Below are 16647 nucleotides of genomic sequence, written 5' to 3'. Positions count from 1 at the left end.
CAGCTAGTTTGTTTTCTTTTTAAAATTTGAATAGAGACATGATTTTATCATGTTGGCCAGGCTAGTCTTGAGCTCTTGACCTCAAGTGATCTGTCTGCCTCAGCCTCCCAAAGTGCTGAGATTACAGGCATGAGCCACCATGCCCAGTCTATTTTATAGTCTAGATCCAACATAGTTAAAGGGCCATAGCTTTTTCCTAAATAAAGTGAGCAATACTATAGACTTTGCCATTTCTCCCCTTTACATAAATTTTATTATAAGCATTCCCTTTGGAAACTGGCACAAGACAAGAGTGCCCTCTCTCATTACTCCTATTCAACATAGTATTAGAAGTTCTGTCCAGGGTAATAAGACAAGAAAAAAAACAACGATATTCAATTAGAAAAAGAGGAAGTCAAATTGTCTCTATTTGCATCTGGCATGATTGTATATTAAGAAGACCCCATTGTCTCAGCCCAAAATCTCCTTAAGCTGATAAGCAATTTCAGCAGTCTCAGGATACAAAATCAATGTGCAGAAATCACAAGCATTCCTATACACCAATAACAGACAAAGAATCAAAATCATGAGTGAACTCCTATTTACAATTGCTACAAAGAGAATGAAATACCTAGGAATACAACTAACAAGGAATGCAAAGAACCTCTTCAAGGAGAACTACAAACTGCTGCTAAAGGAAATGAGAGAGGACACAAACAGCTGTAAAAACATTCCACACTCATGGTTAGGATGAATGAATATCATGAAAATGACCATACTGCCCAAAGTAATTTATAGATTCAATGCTAACCCCATCAAGCTACCATTAATTTTCTTCACAGAATTGGAAACAAATCACCTTAAACTTCATACAGAATCAAAAAAGAGCCCACATAACCAAGACTATCCTAAGCAAGAAAAAGCTGGAGGCATCATACTACCTGACTTCAAACTATACTACAAGGCTACAGTAATCAAAACAGCATGGCGCTGGTACCAAAACCGAGATATAGAGCAATGGAACAGAACAAAGTCCTCAGAAATCACACCACACATCTACAACCATCTGATCTTTGACAAACCTGACAAAAACAAGCAATGGGGAAAGAATTTCCTATTTAATAAATGGTGCTGGAAAAACTGGCTAGCTATATGCAGAAAGCTGAAACTGGATCCCTTCTTCATGCCTTATATAAAAATTAACTTCAGATGGATTAAAGATTTAAACATAAGACCTAATACCATAAAAACCCTAGAAGAAAACCTAGGCAATACCATTCAGGACATAGGCATGGGCAAGGACTTCATGACTAAAACACCAAAAGCAATGGCAACAAAAGCCAAAACAGACAAATGGGATCTAATTAAACTAAAGAGCTTCTGCACAGCCAAAGAAACTATCATTAGAGTGAATCGCCACCAACAGAATGGGAAAAAATTTTTGCAATTTACCCCTCTGACAAAGGGTTAATATCCAGAATCTATGGAGAACTTAAATTTACAAAAAAAAAAAAAAAAAAAAAAAAAAATCAAAAAGTGGGTGAAGGATATGAACACTTTTCAGAAGAAGACATTTATGAAGCCAACAAACATGAAAAAAAGCTCATCATCACTGGTCATCAGAGAAATGCAAATCAAAACCATATTGAGGTACTATCTCCTGCCAGGTAGAATGGCGATCATTAAAAAATCAGGAGATAGCCAGGCATGGTGGCTCACACCTGTAATCCCAGCACTTTGGGAGGCCAAGGTGGGTGGATCATGAGGTCAAGAGATTGAGACCATCCTGGTCAACATAGTGAAACCACGTCTCTACTACAAATACAAAAATTATCTGGGCATGGTGGCATATGCCTGTACTCCCAGCTACTCGGGAGGCTGAGGCAGGAGAGTTGCTTGAACCCAGGAGGCAGAGGTTGCGGTGAGCTGAGATCATGCCATTGCACTCCAGCCTGGGTAACGAGCAAAACTCCTTCCCCCCTTGCCCCTCAAAAAAAAAAAAATCAGGAGACAACAGATGCTGGAGAGGATGTGGAGAAATAGGAACGCTTTTTCACTGTTGGTGGGAGTGTAAATTAGTTCAACCATTGTGGAAGACAGTGTAGCAATTCCTCAAGGATCTAGAACTGGAAATACTATTTGACCCAGCAATCCCATTACCGGGTATATACCCAAAGGGTTAGAAATCATTCTATTATAAAAGCACATGCACATGTATGTTTATTGCAGCACTGTTCACAATAGCAAAGACTTGGAACCAACCCAAATGCCCATCAATGATAGGCTGGATTAAAAAAATGTGGCACATATGCACCATGGAATACTATGCAGCCATAAAAAAGGATGCATTAATGTCCTTTGCAGGGACATGGATGAAGCTGGAAACCATCCTTCTCAGCAAACTGACACAAGAGCAGAAAACCAAACACTTCACGTTCTCACTCATAAGTTGGGGTTGAACAATGAGAACACATGGACACAGGGAGGGGAACATCACACACTGAGCCCTGTCAGGGGGTGGAAGACTAAGGGAGGGACAGCAGGGGGTGAGGGGATTGGAGAGGGATAGCATTAGAATATCTAACCTAGATAATGAGGTGATGGATGCAGCAAACCACCATGGCATGTGTATGCCTATGTTACAAACCTGCATGTTCTGCACAAGTATCCCAGAACTGAAAGTATAATAAATAATTAAAAAAAAAAAAAGTTAACACTGACGGGTTTAGCCCTTCAGGGAGCCTTCCCAGCACCTGGTAGTAAAACCATCTGTTCTATGAGTGAGCAGTTTTCAGTAGGTTTCAACTACCCAGATGCTTCCAGAGAGTTTCTCAGTAAATCCTTTGTTTCTTCTGCTGTCAGAAACAGTTTAAGGGACACTAGAGCCTTTCCCAGGCCTTTTTACTTCACGTACTCTGATCTTGATGTCTCATTTTTATTTTTGAGGTGATCTGGACATCCTCTTTTTTGTTCTCAATTATTTTAATCACATTTTATGCTCTCCCCTTCTTAACATGTCCTTATCTGTCCACAGAGAAGGCGTGAGTGATCACAGGGGATCATGTACAGCCGAGCTCTGACAGAACATAGTTTGGTGTACAATTTGGCTATTGGTATCATCAGATTTATCTTTTAACCTTGGCTACTTGTGGAATTTTCTGTTGGACGCAAATATTTTATTTGAAGCATCTTCAGTTCTTTGACTTTATTTTTTTCCTTAGGCATTCTACCTGGTTTCCACTCTTGTCTTTTTCATCATTATCGTGTGCAGGTTTCTATGGCTGCATTCATGGGCTTAAATCCAGCCCTGACTCTTACAAGCTTGCAGACCTGGGTAACGCCTGCACTTCAGCTTTCTCATCCATAGAAAGGAGATCATGGTAGTACCTACCTATCTTAGGTAGAGCTTTTGGGAAGAGTAACTGAATTTGTACTTGTAAACATTTAACACAGGACATTGGCATGTTCAATAATGTTAGCATACTTCATTTTTAATATTTCTTATCACTTTCGTATGCACTGAAAACTAACCACAGCTTATCCTCTTTTATCTTCCATTGAATTATTTCATGTGTGAAATGTGATCTCTGTCTTTCTGAAACCCCCCAAAATATTCCAAGGAAAAACTGATAACTGAGATGAAGCAATCTAAAAACTACAATTTCTTTCTTTCTGCTTCATAAATAAAGTCACCACAGTCATGTAATCACAGGGTATTACTTCCATTTAGCATCTTTCTCAGCCTATCTCTATGTAAGTGGTTATGTAAAGTTACATTATGTTCTATAAACATAAATACATAAAATAGCTTTATGTAGCTACTTACGTAAATCTGTCCTTAAGTATACAGTCACAGTAAATACTGGGGACAACCAGAGTATAAGAAGGTGAAACTCTAACAATAGAGATTGACCTCCAGAAGGACATCATGGAGCCCAATAACCATGCTCTGTACCACTATACAAGAGATGGGATGCTGAGACCACAGGGGCTTCATCCATTGGACAATCCTCATATTTTTATGCCCACTTATGATTATGTCTTATAGGGAAAAATAATTTCATTGCTTTTTTCTTTCACAAATCATCCTAATATTTAAAATTATCAGCAGTTTGTCGCCCCTTCTATCATGCCTTGTGTAATTACCACCTCCTTCAAAGCATATCTTTCTTGAAGCTTGAGAATACAAACCTATTTCCAATACACATTGTTTTCCATTTGACTGTACAGATCTGTTAACTAACTTTATATTGAGTGCCTACCACTCGATGGCTAATAATTGGCATCTTCTACCTTAAATGCTTATGATTTCACCCACTTCCATGTGTGAGAAAAAAGCATAAGAGAGAAGCCTTTTATATCCAAATTCTTCTTGCTGTTTAAATCAGGGTGTATTTGTTTTATAACTTAATGAGTATGAGAACAAACCGTAGCGCCTATTAATACAGGTTCTTGTTCCTACAGGCAGCCTGGGATTCTGATAACTCTAGCAGCACTGCAAACGCATCTGATACCAGTGGTCTGTGACCACACCTTTTAGCGCACTCTGTGTTAGGTGAACAGTCTCATGTGTCATATACTCACTGATATTATTTTATATTTTAAAGACACACTCTGGCAAGGCATGGTAGCTCACACCTGTAATCCCAGCACTTTGGGAGACAGAAGTGGGTGAATCTCCTGAGGTAAGGATCCTGTTCAAGAAAAGCCTGGCCAACATGATGAAACCCTATCTCTACTAAAAATACAAAAATTAGCCAGGCATGGTGGTTCTTGCCTGAAGGCTTAGCTGCTCAGGAGGCTGAGGCAGGAGAATTGCTTGAACCTGGGAGGTGGAGGTTGCAGTGAGCTGAGATTGTACAACTGCACTCCAGCTTGGGCAACAAAGTGAGACTCCATCTCAATAATAATAATAATTTAAAAAAATAATTAGTTAATTTTAATAATAAAGACACAGCTCTGATCTCTATGCAGAACTCCATATTCATCTATCTCCTTGTAGATGTCCCACAAATAGCTCAAACACAATGCTTTTAGTTCTGAACTCAGCATCTCTCTCCTCAGACTACCTATTCCATACTCTGTATCTCAGTTGGCATCATGAAAATTGATCCTATCACCACAGCTAAAATCCTGAAAATCGACCTGCATGACACTGTTGCTCTGTCCTCCAACAGCCAGTCAACCACCTAGCGCCATTGATTTTAACTTCTAAATGTCTCTTGAAACAGCCCCTTCCTCTGCCTCTTCACAAAGATTACATCACTCCAGGCCTACATCTCTAATTCATTGCAATCTCACCTGAGTTATTACAATAGGCAGCTGACTGCTCTCCAGCTCCTCAAATAAACTGATTCACTAATGCCATAGTGATTGCCCTTATGATGTAGATTTTATCAGGTAACCTGCCCTGCTTTGTAGGCAAAGTCTAAAGTCTGTAAGATGACATGAAAACCCTTCCAGAGTCTGGTTACTCCAAACACTTTTCATCTAATGTGGGAGCCAATCCTTCTCTAAAACCCACTGTTAAAACCATCGTCTTTGAATGTATTGCTGCAGCTACACTGAATGATCTGTGAGTTATTGCACATTCACTTGTGAAATAGCCCCCTTTTACTTGCTTTTCCTTACACCAGAAAAGCCTTCTCAATTTACCAGGTCAAAGAACTCCTCACATTTCAAAACTTTGCTCAATTATTTCCTCTGTAAAAATTTTGATGAGAGAATAAAAGATAGATTTAAAATAAATTTAGCTTCCTTAACATGTAAATCATTCTACCATAAGAACACATACACGCAAATGTACATTGTAGCACTATTCACAATAGCAAAGACAAGGAATCAACCTAAATGCCCATCAATGACAGATTGGATAAAGAAAATGTGTTACATATATACCACAGAATACTATGCAGCCATAAAAAAGCACAAGATCATGTCTTTTGCAGGAACATGCATGGAGCTGGAGGTCATTATCCTTAGTTAGTTAGCAAACTAACACAAAAACAGAAAACCAAAAACTGCAAGTTCTCACTTACAAGTGAGAGCTAAATAATGAGAATTCATGGGCATAAAGAGGGGAACAACAGACACCCTACTCGAGGGTGGAAGGTAGAAGAAGGGAGGGGAGCAGAAAAAAATATCTACTGGGTACTAGGCTTAGCACCTGGGTGATGAAACAATCTGTGCAACAAATCCCCATGTCACAAGTTTACCTACACAAATCTGCACATGTACCCCTGAATCTAACACAAAGGTTTATTTTTAAAATTACTAATAATAATAACATAAAATAAAACTGTCTTCCTTAAGGGGGCAAGGGCAGAGAAATAAAGTTAGGGTAGGAACCTGTGAAGAAGGGAAAGAGGAAAAAAAAGGAAATTGATTGCTCTTTCTGGGGCGCTAAAGGAAAAGGTTGAGTAGAGGACCTTTTATTTTAGTCAAACATGGGAGATTTGGATATGAGAAATGTTTTCTTAGTGGTGTTGGAATTATTCCACAAAAAATGTGAAATCCCACTTGTAACCATCATAAATAGTTGGTGCCAAACTTATGCTTCCTTGGTAAGCAACTAGCAAGCTTGAAAAAATATATGAAACAACTATTTTAGATATTGGACAATAGGCAGCAAAGGACTGTGATCCCTAAGAGAAAGTATTGCCTTAGATTTCTGCCTGGAGAAACTCTCTGACAATTCCTGGGTATATATCCCAAAGAAAATAAATCATTCTACCAAAAAGACATCTGCACTTGCATGTTCATTAAAGCACTATCCACAATAGCAAAATCATAGAATCAACCTAGGTGCCCATCAATGGTAGACTGTATAAAGAAAATGCATATGCCATGGAATAGTATGCATCCATAAAAAAGAACAAAATTATGTCCTTTGTAGCAACATGGAGGCAGCTGGGGGCCATTATCCTAAGTGAATTAACACGGAAACAGAAAACCAAACACCACATGTTCTCAATTATAAGTGGTAGCTAAACACTGGGTACACATAGACATAATGTTGGGAACAGTAGACACTGGGGACTTTAAAAGGGGGAGAAAGGGTAGGGGTAAAGGCGGAAAAGCCACGTTTTAGGTACTATGTTCACTATCTGGGTGATGCATTGAATCGAAGCCCAAACCTCAACATCACACAACATATCTATGTAACACCTGTACATGCATCTCCTAAATCTAAAATTTTAAATAAAATTAGCTTCCTTAAAATACAAGTCATTCTACATTCACACAAATGTTCATTGCAACACTATTCACAATAGCAAAGACAAGGAATCAACCTAAATACCCATCAGTGACAGATTAGATAAAGAAAACATGTTACAATTGCGTATTTTTAAATTTAAAATTAAAAATATAATGGATACTTTCCGGATGCTGGGAGTTGCAAGAAGATCCTAAGCAGAGCACAGTGGTCTTACTGAGCAGAGGAGCCAGAAATTAGAGTTTGGAGAAGCAGTTGGAACTTGTGGAAAGAAGTATCAAAAAGAAAGAAGCCAGCAGAGAGGGAGTTCCAGAAGTCATCACAACTCCTCTTGAGTCTACTGATGGATATATAGTAGACTTGAGTCACATATTGTAAGGAGAAACTCTACAAGGCTGGGTAACAATGACCAAAGATGGCAGCTGAACAATTTCTAGAGCACACAAAGGGCATGGAAACATTTGAGTTCTGACCAGCCATACATTCACTAGAAGGGGTACATGTTAGCAGGAAGACAAACCAATACTAGATTAAACACAATTCTAAAGCTATCTTTAAGAAGTTTAAAAATAAGACTTTAAAGAATCAAACTTATCTACAAGTAACTTAACCACTTGCCCCTACAAAGAGTAACACTCTATAAAGGAAGGCAAAAGGTTCTAGATGCCCAGTAACATACAAATGCTAGACACATGAAGAAGGAGGATAACTTGAGTTTTAACCAGGAGAAAAAGCAATCCATAGCAATAGATTCAGAATGGCAGAAATGATGAATTAGCAGACAAGATGTTAACATAGCTGTGATAAGGGTGCTCGACTATTTTTAAAAACCACATGAATATATTTTCAAAGATAATAGAAGACACTTTTGCAGATGAAAAATGCAATACCTGCAATGAGATACTCACTGGGAAGTTAAGTAGATTAGGCATATCAGATAAAAATATCAGTGAACTTGAAGACATAATAGAAACTATCCAAAGTGAAGCACAACAAAGTTAATAAATGAATGAAGCCTTTAATGACGTATGAGCAACATAAGCATAATTGAAGCTACAGAAAAGGTTGGCAGAAAACAATATTTGAAGAAATTGCCACAATTTTTTAATTATGTGACAATTATAAACTTACATGTTTAAGAAATTTAAAGAACCCCAAGCAGGAGAAACACAAAGAAAAATACACTAAGACACATAATCAATTTATCGAAACCTAGTGGTAAAGAGAAAATACTACCAATGTTCAGAGAAAAAAAAAAAGGCATATTACATTTAGAGGAAAAAAGATAATAATGACCACAAATGCATCATTTAAACGTTAGATAAATCCCAAAACAACCCAGTAGAATGACACTTTCAAAGTGCTGAAGTCAGTACATACTCTTAGCTAGAATTTGATATGCAGTAAAAATATTCTTCTAAAATAAAGGTGTTTTTCATAAAGATAAAAATGGAGAGAATTTGTCACCAGCAGACCTGTAGAACAAGAAATGTTACAGAAAGTTCTTTAGGCAGATATAAAATAAGCCAGATAGAAAGTTGAAACTACGCAAAAGAATGAGGATGGCCGGAAATGGGAAATATGTGGGTAACTATAAATTAATTCTCCTCATTTTTCAGTTCCTTAAAAGATGGTTCACTCATTAAAACAAGAAATAAGAATAATATTTTGCAGACTAAAACATATGCCGAAGGAAAATGTATAACACACACAACAGCACAATGCATGGAAGGAGGGACACACCGCTGTAAGCGTCTTTCATGATGGAAGGTGAGATCATATATTTGAAGATAGAGTATGATTTTTGAAAAGACATATGGCAAGCCTTAAAATAAAACAAGTTAAACCAAAGAGGACACAAAATAGAATACTAAAAAATACTTGATTAATCACAAAGAGGGTAGGAAAAAGAAAAATTAGAAAAGTATAGAATTTCAACATAACTTTATGATAATCACATGAAATATGAATGCTTTAAACACTCTAATGAAGTGGCAGATTTTCATACTGGATAAAAAAGAAAGACCCAAATATATACTGCCTAGAAATTTACTTGAAATATAATTACAGGTTGGGGGTGGTGGCTCGCACCTGTAATCCCAGAACTTTGGGAGGCAGAGGTGGGTGGATCACCTGAGGTAAGGTGCTCAAGACCAGCCTGGCTAACATTGTGAAACCCCTTCTCTACCAAAAATACAAAAATTAGCTAGGCATGGTGGCAGTTGCCTATAATCCCAGCTACTCTGGATGCTGAAGCAGGAGAATCGCTTAAACCCAGGAGGCGGAGGTTGGAGTGAGCCCAGATGGCACCATTGCACTGCAGCTGGGCCACAAGAGGAAAATTCCATCTCAAAAAAAAAAAAAGAAAAAGAAAAAGAAATAGAAAAAAGAAATATAATTACATAGATAAGTTAAAAATGAAAGGATATAAATAAATATACAATACAAACACTAAATGCTACAGAATATGTCTCTTCCCAAAATTCACATGTTGAAATCATAACGCCTAAAGTAATGATATTAGGAAGTAGGCCTTTGAGAGGTGATTAGGTCATGAAGTTGGAGCCCTCATGAATGGGATCAGGGCTCTTATAAAAATGATCCAACAAAATGCCCTTGTTCCCTCCAGCCATGTGAGGTTACAGTGACAAGAAGACATTGATCAAATCTGCCAATGCCATGATCTTGGACTTCCCAGCCTCCAGAACAATAAGAAATAAAATTCTGTTGTTTTTAAGCTGCCCAGTCTATGATATTTTGTCATAGCAGTCTGAATGGATTAAGTAGCTAATGAGAAGAAAGCTGGCATAGCTATATCAATAATGGGCAAAGTAAGCTATAAGGAAAAATTATCAGGGGTAAAACAATTGTTTTCATAATGATAAGCAGAATCAATTCATCAGGCAGACATATCAATCCTAACAGTGTATACACATAATTAAAGAGGTTTAATATGAGTGAAGCAAAATTTGACCTAAAAGTAGAAATAAATATACAGTTATAGTTGAAGACTCCAATACTGCTGTCTCAGTAACTGAAAGAACAAGTAACCAGAAAATCAATGAGAATAATCTTATTAAGGAACTTGACCTAATTGACATTTATGGAACATTTTATTCAACAATAGCAGAATACGCATTCTTTTCAATTCACATTCATTTCAAATGCCTAAAGAAAATTTGCCAATATAGACTATATGCTGAATCATTTTACAATTCTGAACAAATGTAATAGGCTAAAATTATAAAGATTAATTACAGAAGACTGAAAACAGAACCCAATAACCAAAAGACTTCTGGATAATCTCAAGACATATACAAATTAATAGGACCAGGGCCAAAGAAGAAATAGAAAACCTGAATAGCCTACAGATATCAAACAAGTTCAATTTATCATTTTAAAACTCTACAAAGAAAACTTAAGGCCAAATGAATTTACCAGTAAATTTCATCATAAATGTAAACAGTAAATTATACCAACTCTACAGAAATCTTTCAAAAATAGAGAAGGAAAGAAAACTTCCCAACTCACTATGTGAGGACAGCATTACTCTAACATCAAAATCGGACAAAAACAAGAAAAACATTATAAGAAAATAGCAAACCAGTAACTCTCATAAAGGTAGACTGAAAAATATTTAACAAAATATTAGCAAAAAAAAATCTATCGATATATAAAAAGAAGAGTATGTCATGTTTGAATATGGTTTATCCCATAATAAAAGGGTAGTTTCACATTAGAAAACCAGTCAATATAAATTCAACCATATTAACAGACTAAAGGGAAAAAAATCATATGACCACTCCACTATAGGCAGAAAAGACTTTTAACAGAATTGAACACTTATTTATGGCAAAATTCTCATAAACTAAAAAGAGAAGGGAATTTCTTAAATGTGATAAAAGGAATATATGAAAAGTATACAATAATATGCTTAACATTGACACAGTGAATGCTTTTTCCTCTATGATGAAGAATAAGGCAAGGATATATACCAACACTACTTCCACACAGCATTGTACCAGAAGTCCTAGAGAGTTCAATGGGAAATATAAAGCAGAAAGCATGGAAACAAAGAAGTCTGTAATTTACTGAAAGATGACATGATGATGAGTGTAGAAAATTCTTTTAAGTTTCAAGAAAACATGTAGCCTGAAATACATAAGAATCAATTATCTTCTTATATAATCACAACAAATAGTTTGAAATGTAATACATTAACTTTTATAGAAGCATCAAAATATAAAATTATTATTGACAAATTTAATAAAACATGTGGAAGGTCATACTCTGAAAACTATATAATACTGGTGAAAAGAATTAGAGGCAACCTTCGAAAAATGAACACATACACCATATTCATGGATTTAAAGATTCAATATTGGTAAGATGTCATTTCAACCCAAATTGATCTATAGATTTACAGCAATCCCAGAAAGTTTTGTTTTTAGAAATTTTTAGGTTGATTGTTATAAGTATATGAAAAGAAATTACCTAGAATTGCCAAAACAATATTGAAAGGAAAGGGCAGAGCTATAGAACTTACACTAGCTGATTTCAAAACAGTGTAGTTACTGTAATAAACACAGTGGCACTGGTGTGAGGATGGTCATTTAGATCAACTTGTCCAGAATAGGATCAAGAAAGAGAACCAATCAGATCATCAACTGGTTTTTAGCAAAGATATCAAAGCTATTCAAAAGGATTCTCTCTCCAACAAATGGTACTATATATTCATTTGGAAGAAAATGAACATTGTCTCTTACTTTACACCATTTGCAAACACTAACTCAATCACAGAATTCTAAACCTAAATGTAAAGGCTAATCTATTAAAGTCATCTATAAGAAACAAACACAAGAAAAAAATCTTCATGAGAAAGATTTCTTAGAAGACAGAAAGTACAAATCATAAAAGAAAAAAATTATAATTTGGACTACATAAAAAATAAAGACACATGCCTTCCAAAGAGTGCATCAAGAAAATGAAAAGGCAAACCAGAGACTGAAAAAAACAAATGCAAAACAGATAAATGACAAAGGCCAGGTGTCCAGAGCACATAAAGAAAAGCTATAAATTATTAATAAAGAGATAACAAAATTTTTTAAATGGGCAAAGATTTGATCAGACATTTCATGAAAAATATACATAAATAGCCAAGAAACAGTGAAAAGATGCTCAATATCATTAGTCAAATTAAAATGGTAATGAGATACTATAGTTGTGTGCCCAAATGGGTGATAACTATGGTATCTGGCATACCCAATTAAAAACACTCTCAATACCCAATTTTTATGAGGATGTAGAGTAATTGGAAATGCTGTGCATTTCTTGAGGAAATATAAAATGGAACAACTTCTTTGGAAATCAGTTTGATGATTTATTATAAAGTTAGACACACTTAGCCCTACAACTCAATAGTTCTACTGCCAGATATTTACTCAAGAAAATAGTGACATATTTTTTTCGGGAAGACTTGTACAAATATATTCATAGCATCATTTGTAATTATCAAAAAGGGGAAAAGTTCAAATGTCCATCAATGGGTGAATGGATAAACAAATTGTAGTATATTTGTTCAATGGAATGCTCCTAAATTAAAAAAGGAGCAAACACGTGCAATTGCTTTAAAAATCCTAAAGCAATTCATAGACACAAAAGGCTGCATACTGTATGATCCCATTTGTATGTCATAAAATACATGTACCTAAGTAGACAGCCAAACATAAATCAATGCCTGCCTGGAAGCAGATGTGGGAAAGACACTGACCACAAATGGGCATGAAGAAGCTTTTTGGATGGCGGCTATGTTCTAGATATTGATTGTGTTGGTTAAATAGGTTTTATTTTTTTGTCAAAACTCATCAAGCTGCACTTCTTATCTTATTGTATAGAAATTGTATGCAATTGAAATGAATTTTTGTGGCAATTCCTCAAGGATCTAGAACTAGAAATACCATTTGACCCAGCAATCCCCTTACTGGGTATATACCCAAAGGATTATAAAATCATTCTATTATAAAGACACATGCACACATACATTTATTTCGGCACTGTTCACAATAGAAAAGAAAATGTGGCACACATATGCCATAGAATACTATGCATCCATAAAAACTGATGAGTTCATTTCCTTTGCAAGGACATGGGTGAAACTGGAAACCGTCATTCTCAGCAAACTGACACAAGAACAGAAAACCAAACACTACATGTTCTCACTCATAAGTGGGTATTGAACAATGAGAACACATGGACACAGGGAAGGAAACATCACGCATTGAGGCCTGGGGGATGGGAGCTAGGTGAGGAATAGCAGGTGGTGGGGGTTCTGGGGAGGGATAGAATTAGGAGAAATACCTAATATAGATGATGGGGCAATGGAGGCAGCAAACCACCACCACGGCACTGGTATACCTATGTAACAAGCCTGTATGTACTGCACATGTACCCCAGAACTTAAAGTAAAATAAATAAATTTTTTTAAAAAGATGCCCACAAAATAAAATTGTTACTACCATAAAAAATGAAATTTTGGGGAAAATGCTGATCATGGATTGGTAAAGAGACTCTTGAGGAATGATAATCAAACAGCGATGGAGGAATCAGCAGTCTTCTGGGCAAGGTGGCCAGTGAAGAATTCCCATGGTGAGAAGGCTGAAAGATGTTTAACGATAGGACTGAGTCATATTAGACTTTGAATCCTGTAAATGGAAAAGCCATGTCCACATATTTTCATTAAATTCAATTGTACCTACACATGCCTTGTGTGAAGAGCTGATTTTCAGCTGGTAAAGTAGTCACATGAAACTTTTACAGCCAATGCCAACTCTGACTGGTGGCAATTCATCCCTCTTCTTTAGTGTTCATCTCCATACTGTTTGTTTGTTTTTGAGACGAAGTTTCACTCTGTTGCCAGGCTGGAGTGCAATGGTGGGATCTTGGCTGACTGCAACTACTGCCTCCTGGGTTCAAGCGATTCTCCTGCCTCAGCCTCCCGAGTAGCTGGGACTACAGACATGCACCACCACACCCGGCTAATTTTTGTAGTTTTTAGTAGAGGCCGGGTTTCCCCATGTTGGCCAGGCTTGTCTTGAGCTCCTGACATCAAGTGATCCACCTGCCTTGGCCCCACAAAGTGCTGAGATTACAGGCGTAAGCCACTGTGCCTAGCCATACTGTCATTTTTTAATGCAACTCCAGCTTGTGTGAAAGCTTTTCGTAGAAAAAGGATGAGTTCCATATCTGGGTCAGAATGGAGCAGAGGAAAGACAAGCTGCAGAAAGTGAGACACATGGTCTTGCAAGCCTGACCTCTATTGGGTTCTCAGAGTCAGAAGGAACTGTGAGCCCGTGAGACCCGGAAAGTTGACAGAAGTTTTGAAGAGTCTATTGGCTGTTCCCTAATCATGAACTCGGGGGCTGGAGTTAATTCTTTTTGATGAAGAACATTAAGTGAAAATAAGTAAATAAAATATTTCCAGATGGCACATGAGCTATACCTTCATTGACCCCATGAGCTATGAAATCACTCTTTCTTCCTAATGGGTTCTGTGCCTCGTGCAGGCATCTGTGATTTAATCTATGAAATATTATAGTCTCTGGACTCAGCAATGAGCTGGAGGTCTAATTAGTCTTTATATCCTCAGCACGTTGCATAGAATTTGGCACAGGGAAGTCATTCAGTAAATGCTTGTTGAAGTAACCTTTGGTTCTTAACACAACCAAGACTTCCCATCCTTAAGTCTTGGCTGTATTTAACTGTCATCAGTACCCAGGTCAGGGTTTATTTCCATACTTCCCTTTCCTGGCTTCCTCATTTTTTTGTTTTTTTTTTCTCTTGTAGATGATCCTGTGGTTTCACTTCCCATTTGGTTTCTGAAATCTCTGAGCACAAGACTTGGAGACATGGAATCCTTTCACTGCAGCTTTCATAACCTTTCTTAGGTTTATAAAGACACATGCACATGTATGTTTATTGTGGCACTGTTCACAATAGCAAAGAATTGAAACAAACCCAAATGCCCATTAATGATAGACTAGATAAAGAAAATGTGGCACACATACACAATAGAATCCTATGCACCTATGAAAAAGGATGAGTTCATGTCCTTTGCAGGGATATGGATGAAACTGGAAACCATCATTCTCAGCAAACTGACACAAGAACAGAAAACCAAACACTGCATGTTCTTACTCATAAGCTGGTATTGAACAACGAGAACACACGAACACAGGGAGGGGAGCAAATGCTGGCACTGCAATAATTGCTGTGTGGGAACTTGACAACTTCTCTGCTGGAGACTCACGGAGAACCATTGTTCTGTTGAATGGACTTGGCACATGAAGGAGGAGAAAAGACAAATGGCCTGGGTTGGTAACGGGCAAAAGTTGTGAGTCTTTGCCCACTTACCTGCTGAGCAAATCACCTGGTCCCCCTCTCCTTTCCCCACATCTTCTGATGAACTTTGCTGCCTATTTTCTGAGTAGCTCAGTGGCCATCAGAGACCCCAGGCTCTTCATCAGTGTTTCAGAATTGTGTAAGTCCTGGCATTTTATACATTATCAAAAAAGAAGGTTAAGACCGAAGTCAGGCTAAATTAGATGCAGAAAAACACATGGCATTTTTGTACCTGAGTATCAAGGGGTAAATCACATCTTTTGCACTTGAGTCCATAAGAACTGTGGCCTAACCCTCTTCTTCTGGAGAGCTCACTTTCCTGTCTTTCTGAAACTCCAGCTAGATGATCCTTTGGCAGGTGTTGACCCAATCCTGCCTTCTTCGTGGGCGTGGTCTGAGCGCATGGTCTACCTTACTGAAGGACCTCTCCTTCCCCTAAAGCACTTCTATCATCCTAGACCTCAACAGGGAATGGTGACACCTAACTGTTCCACCAGTCACCACCACTTTCTTCCAGCACCTCCAATGTGTCCGCCCTCCAGCACCACCTGCTCCCAACGTAAGGCTGGTAGGGTGAGGTTGCAGAACGTAAGGGTCTTCCTCAAGCGTGTCTTCTGCACTGGTTTGTGCCCAGCTGTATTTTCATTAAAAGCCTGGCTGTCTAACAATGCAGGTTCTAAAGAGGGCTCAGTCTGCTTCCCATTCCAGTCTTCTAAAAGACTAAATTCAGTCAGATGGGGAAGGTTTTGCCTCTACCTAAGATTGGAAGCCTCCATATGCATAATTGCAGAAGGGCCGAAGAAGAGACTAAATGGTATCTAACCTACGGTTTTTGTCAATGGTGGTTAGTGTGTTATTATTCTTAAATGAGTTAGATTCACTTTAAGATGTAAATAGAAAGTGACTCCCAAGTTGTCACAGGCACGGTGCCAAGAATTTCAGACATTTGTGAATATCATTAGGTAATTATCATATTTACTGTCAATAGCACTCATTAATCTCATGCTCAGGGAGAGGACCCTTTCAGAGCATAACTGCTGCAGTTAGAAGCATCT

The 16647-nt window shown here is 37.5% G+C and overlaps 1 long non-coding RNA gene across 1 annotated transcript in view; it reads left to right on the top strand.

Moving 5' to 3' along the window:
- Positions 1 to 1499: 1499 nt before the first annotated feature.
- The window catches only part of LOC141584531 (uncharacterized), a 274056-nt gene continuing 258908 nt past the window's right edge, over positions 1500 to 16647 (top strand). The window contains exon 1 of the long non-coding RNA XR_012517599.1: positions 1500 to 1515. This is a non-coding gene — a long non-coding RNA (uncharacterized LOC141584531). The remainder of the gene's footprint in view (positions 1516 to 16647) is intronic.

This window comes from Saimiri boliviensis, chromosome 5 (assembly GCF_048565385.1).
Source record: "Saimiri boliviensis isolate mSaiBol1 chromosome 5, mSaiBol1.pri, whole genome shotgun sequence".
NCBI classification, from domain to species: Eukaryota; Metazoa; Chordata; class Mammalia; order Primates; family Cebidae; genus Saimiri; species Saimiri boliviensis.
Note: the sequence above shows the minus strand (reverse complement) of the source record. Positions and strands in the feature narration are given on the sequence as shown.